The sequence below is a fragment of the Apium graveolens genome, chromosome 8, assembly GCF_009905375.1.
Source record: "Apium graveolens cultivar Ventura chromosome 8, ASM990537v1, whole genome shotgun sequence".
NCBI classification, from domain to species: domain Eukaryota; kingdom Viridiplantae; phylum Streptophyta; class Magnoliopsida; order Apiales; family Apiaceae; genus Apium; species Apium graveolens.
This window is the reverse complement of record NC_133654.1, coordinates 129,828,638-129,834,637: the sequence shown is the minus strand read 5'-3', so window position 1 is coordinate 129,834,637 and position 6,000 is coordinate 129,828,638. Positions and strand designations below refer to the sequence as shown.

Sequence of the window (6,000 nt, the reverse complement as noted above, 5' to 3'; positions counted from 1 at the left end):
TCCAGTTGTCAGGATGATAAGTGTCTGGAACTGGTTGCTGCGATCTCTGAAAGTTGCTCACAAACTGAGCTGATTCACTAGATATAGCGCATTGCTCTATCATATGCGAACCTGCACATAGCTCACAAACACTGGTTATCTGATTAACACACAAGTTAGCCAGAGAATTGATCTTCATAGACAACTCCTTTAGTTGAGCAGTGATAGCCATAGCTGTATCCACCTCAAGAATTCCTGCTACCTTGCTCTGTGGCAATCTCTGGCCTGGATACTGATATTCATTAGCAGCCATCAGTTCAATTAGATCATAAGCTTCCTCATAGCTCTTTGCCCATAATGCTCCACGTACTGCTGCATTGAGCATGGGTCTGGAATGTGCTCCCAACCTATTGTAAAAACAATTGATGATCATCCAATCAGGCATTCCATGATGAGGACACTTCCTAAGCATCTCCTTGTAGCGCTCCCAAGCTTCATATAAAGATTCTCCTGATTGCTGCGCAAAAAAGGGTTTTCATCATTCGGGAAGTGCTTCTAGGTCTTCTCCTTGGTATCCCAATCTTCCCGAATGATGAAAACCCTTTTTTAAGTATATATATGCCCCTAGTGGACCTGGACCCTTAAAATCGTCAAATTCCACTCAAAAAAGGCTTTTTCAGCGAAATCAGCGACCAGCCGCGCCTTGGGTGGCCGCTCAGCTCTCCTGGGCGGCCGCTCAGCTCTCCCGGGCGGGCACTTAGCTTCTGTCTGGAAAAATTTCTGATGAATCTTGTTTTGACCATAACTTGAGTGCTACTCGTCAGAATTAGGCGATTCAACTGCCCACGCGAAGCTATTGAGATTCTCTACAACTTGACAACTACCCGCTGTGATTGAATCACTAACCGCAGTTGTGCTAGAATCAGATATGGCTTTGGCTTCCAATTCTGATCATTGTTTATCATATTTCCTTTAAAAGCTCTTTTCTTCATATAACTGATACCTGGAATGCAATAACACAAAAATACATCAAAATACCAATAACTTGAGTCCAAAACACCAATTTAAGCTTGTAATAAAGCATTCCAAGTGGATATAAAATCCACTTATCACTGCATAGTTAAATTTTAGCGGTAGAGATTTACGTGTTTCTTAAAGTTTACAGTTAGAAAGAAAAAGGCAAAGTTAAATGCTAATCCACTTCAGTTCAATTCATATCTATTTGCTATAGGATGGAGAAGCTTATGCTTACCTGCTTAACGTTCTTGCACCAGAGCACAGCAGTCCATCCACCTTAGAGATCAAGGATCCTGCAAAAAGAGCAGTTGGACATATATCTTTAAGTGGTATCTTTTGGCTACATTGTTTGCTATCATTTTACTTTTAGGAATATCTATCTTGCATAAGTAATCCGTTTGAAGTAAAACATAATATATATATAAATTTGAAAGTTTCATATATTTCTTATGATGTGTTTCACATCAAGCGAGAGAATTTTAAATTTGATGCCATCATCTGTTTGTACTACATTCTTGTGTATTATGATCTTCTGCTACATTCACAAATAAGTCTAAGTTATAGAATGTATCATCGTTGCAGCTTACTTATTCATATACTATGGAATAGAATGTATGATCTCGTTGGCCCTGTAAGCAGTCCTTTCAATAATAGTTATTGTTTTGTTCTCTTTATAGAATAGAATTTACAGATTAGTACTTAACTTTTCAATCCTACTCTTTTGTAGTCTGGAGTGGTGTATGCTGTTGAGTTTTCTCATATGAGTGGTAGGGATTTGGTTAATATGGCAAAGAAACATACTAATGTTATACCTATTATTGAGGATGCTAGACATCCAGCCAAGTATCATATATGCTTGTTGGAATGGTAGATGTTATATTTTCAGATGTTGCTCAGCCTGATCAGGTATACTTCTTCTGGCTGTGATTAGATTCTTGTTCCTTTGTTTAGTTCAATGACTCAGTTTAGTGTTTTAATTAAATAATTTTGGTATAGCGTGTCAATCACCAGCTTTACCAATTTATTAGATTATATCCTATACTATTTTGTTAAACTTTCTTAGGTGTTTCAGATATTTTTAGTGAATTAAAAACTACAAGATTTTGAGTAGATGGTTAGTTATAGTTTTGATTTTGAGCTTAAATCTGGCTCAACAATCTGAAATTTAAATAGTATTTTTGTTTATTTGTTTAAGCCTGTATGGTTGTTTGAAATAGTAGATGATGGGCTTACTCGGATTCCCCTTCAAGATATACTGTTGGAGGAAGGACTTGCCAAGTAGGTAACCTCTTCCAAATTAAATAAGTTTTGTGTGTGATTCTTACTTGTTTTTCTTTTAGTATATTTTAATATAATTCGCGTAGCTAGCATCTATTGCAAAATCCTCATTTCCCCTGTCTAAGTCCAAAATGCATTTTGTATTAATTCTTATGCAATTTGGTGTGACTTGTGTATAAGAGTAAGGAATGGTGAATGAGGGAGAACAAGTAGCTCTCTGCTGGTTATTTGTATTAGATCAGGAAAGTGTAGAAGGGCAAAAAGTGCTTCCCTTCCTGGTTATTTTGTATAATTTCATATCAAAGGATAGTCGAAGAGTAGTTTTTTCCTATCCAAGGATAGCTTGGATTTTATATTGTAGTTGTTGGAGTTAGAGATGAGACTCTTATGTAGTGGTATGGTTTGGAGATTGAGACTGTTACTTAATAGTTTGGTTTGAAAAATTGAGACTCATGTATGCAAATTTGATATTTTATTAATTATATATGGGATTGTTACATTTGACTATTCTAGTGTAATATATGTTTACATATAGTGTTATATTACATATGGTAGTGTTGCTTAATTATAAAAAATTGGTGTTACAATAGATAAAACAGACTGTTATAATCAGTTGTGGGACCCAACCTTGTGGGTCCCACTTATGCAATCTTGATCAAGCTATTGTATCACTCATTTTGTGTTACATTTGGGTCTGTTAGTGTTACAGTAGGCGCCTATTATAACGTTTTCCTCTCTGTTATAATAGATCAGTGCAGTGTTATATTTGGGTGTCTATTATAATGCTCGTATATGTAACACCCCCTGGTATTACAATAGACCTATTGTAACACTTTTAGGGCCTATTGTAACACATTTAGGTATTACAATAGCCCACTTATGGTGTAGTGTTGGTTGGTTACTTTAATAAGTCCTCACAGACTTTAGAAGATATCTTTGATCCCTAATGGCATATCATTGATTATTGGTTATCTTCCCAGAATTCAAATCTGAATATGATTTCGACTTAGTCAAAATAGCAACTTGTAAATGAGGACTCAGATATCAACTGACGAGTTTATAAGGTATACTTCTTCATGAAAGTTGAGGGATATCAGGAATTCTTCCACTTAAAATAATCCTAATTTCCCCTCTCAGAAGGAACATTTCTGAATCTCTTGACTGAGAGTTTCCATCCTTGAAGGTGGAAGGCAACTTTTCTATGAAAAGGATTTTCTCGCAGGTACACTTGGATGTTTGGAGCTTTGAGTGAGTGACACACTATGAGACTGAGTGACAAACACTTGAGTGTAGAGTGGAGTGAAACACAATTGTTAGATCACTAAACAGAAATCACACACTTGCATTGTGAGAAATGGTTACCAAATAATCTCTTTACTTGGTTGCTTGATTCTAAGGTTTTACTCTGAATACATTTTGAAGGATACTCAACTAAGGGGGAGAGATTATAAAGAGATTATGGACTGATAGTCTTTCTGTAACTAAGAAGAGTAGTTTCTTACTTTATTGTACTAAGGAAGGGATTCTTCATCTTAGGGGGAGAGATTATTGGGTCTTGGTTCTGGTTTCCAAAATGTTTTCTATGTGCTTTATGGGAAGATCTGAAGTTGAAGACAGTATTTGGAAGACATATCTATCTGCAACTTTAAATAAGGGAGAGAAGAATATATTCTCTGCTGCAGCTGAATGCTTATAGAAGATGTGATAGATATAAGATACTATTATTTCCAAGTCCAGGATTGTAAGTTGAAAGCTGATTGAAGATTTTTGGATAATGTTAGTTGAGTTATCCTTCAAACTGTTGCTTCTCCATTATTATTTGACCATCAGGTGTAACAGTCAACTAGGGGGAGATTGTTGAGCAAGATTGAAGTTGTACATTTATCTCAATAATATTGGTTTGGATAACTCAACATAGAAAAAGGACTTTGAGATAATCTATGTTCCACTAGGATTAGTATAGATTGTTTTATTGGGTATATGCACATAAGGTTTTGTTAGCTGCAGTGAAGAAGACGTCAACAATGATCCGTATGAAGTTCATTAATATGTTCAGGCATCGGAGAAATAAGGTTGGAGTCATTCGAAGCAGTTATCAGAATTAGTGTGAAGACCTCAAGGTTTTCTAGTGTAGCTGGTTATATTTGGTAGCAGACTTAACAGTGGTTTATACGGGTATAATGCGAATACCTGAGAGCGGAACTAGTCGTCTGTGAACCAGACCCGTGCACGAGACGTCAGTGATCCGTGAAAGGAAATAGAGTATTATTTTTAGGAACACTGTTAAGTGGTTTTTGTACTCGAGGAGTCTGGAAATATTTTGAGGTACAAAAATCTCGGAGATAAGGAGGCCCGCAGATACAGAGGAGTATGACACGAGGATTTACATGATTTATTTTTTTTGATCAATGACTGATTTTTATTAAATGAATAAATGAAAAATTAATCATTTATTTATTTAATTTAAAATTATATTTGATTTTAAAATAAATAAATTAACAATGAAAATAAAAATAGATTGCAAAGAAATAAAAAGGGTAGAGATTGCAAAGTAAACAAAATCAAAAGTTGTACATTTCAAAAATAGGAGTACTGCATGTGGTTTGTTTCTTCTACTGCATCACGCGCCCGTAAGCGCTTTCCCCCTCCCCCTGTGTTTATTTCCGGTGCGTATGCTCAAACTACCTCCTGGCGCGCGCTTCTTCTGAGCAGCTGCATGTACCTGCATACGGTACATATCATTAAAATAAAAGAATCAGCTTGTACTTTGTTAATCGTTCAACACAAAAATGCAGACTGGGGTTTTGGTTGTCTACTAAACAAATCAAGTCTCCAGTTATCTTTTATGTTGACTCACCGCAAGTTGAATTAAAGAAGATATGTTGTACCTTCTTTTATTTATTCAAACAACAGAAACAAATTCAAAGAAAGGAAATAAATAAAGGAGCGCAGGTTGAGGCCTACACGTCGCAGGTTGGCTTGAGAGTTTGCTAGTCGCAGGATAAATCTTGCAGCACAGGTTCCTGTATTAAAAAGAGGCAGTCACAAGTTAAAAGATCAAACAGTCGCCACTTAATTTTTAAGAACACCAGTCATAGGTTATTTTAGAAAAAGGGGTTGCCTTCTATTTATCAAATTGCAGGTTAAAGGATAAAATCTCAGCGCAGGTTGAACAAAAATCGCAGGTCACAAGTTGAGTTATGCAAGCTGTAAATTCAATTTGTATGGACTAAATTCAGCCACATGTCCCTCTTCTCTCTCCAGCCTACCAATCTATATAATCAATCAGCAGCAAATTGGATCTATCTCTCCTCCATTGATTTTAAAATAAATAAATTAACAATGAAAATAAAAATAGATTGCAAAGAAATAAAAGGGGTAGAGGTTGAGGCCTACACGTCGCAGGTTGGCTTGAGAGTTTGCTAGTCGCAGGATCAATCTGGTAGCACAGGTTCCTGTATTAAAAAGAGGCAGTCGCAAGTTAAAAGATTAAACAGTCGCCACTTAATTTTTAAGAACACCAGTCATAGGTTATTTTAGAAAAAGGGGTTGCCTTCTATTTATCAAATCGCAGGTTAAAGGATAAAATCTCAGCACATGTTGAACAAAAATCGCAGGTCAAAAGTTGAGTTATGCAAGCTGTAAATTCAATTTGTATGGACTAAATTCAGCCATGTGTCCCTCTTCTCTCTCCAGCCTACCAATCTATATAATCAATCAGCAGCA

General features: G+C 36.1%; 1 non-coding gene across 1 annotated transcript; it reads left to right on the top strand.

Moving 5' to 3' along the window:
- Positions 1-422: 422 nt before the first annotated feature.
- On the top strand, positions 423-530 carry LOC141681323 (small nucleolar RNA R71). Its single transcript, XR_012558763.1, has one exon. It is a non-coding gene; the product is annotated as a small nucleolar RNA R71 (small nucleolar RNA).
- Positions 531-6,000: the final 5,470 nt, after the last annotated feature.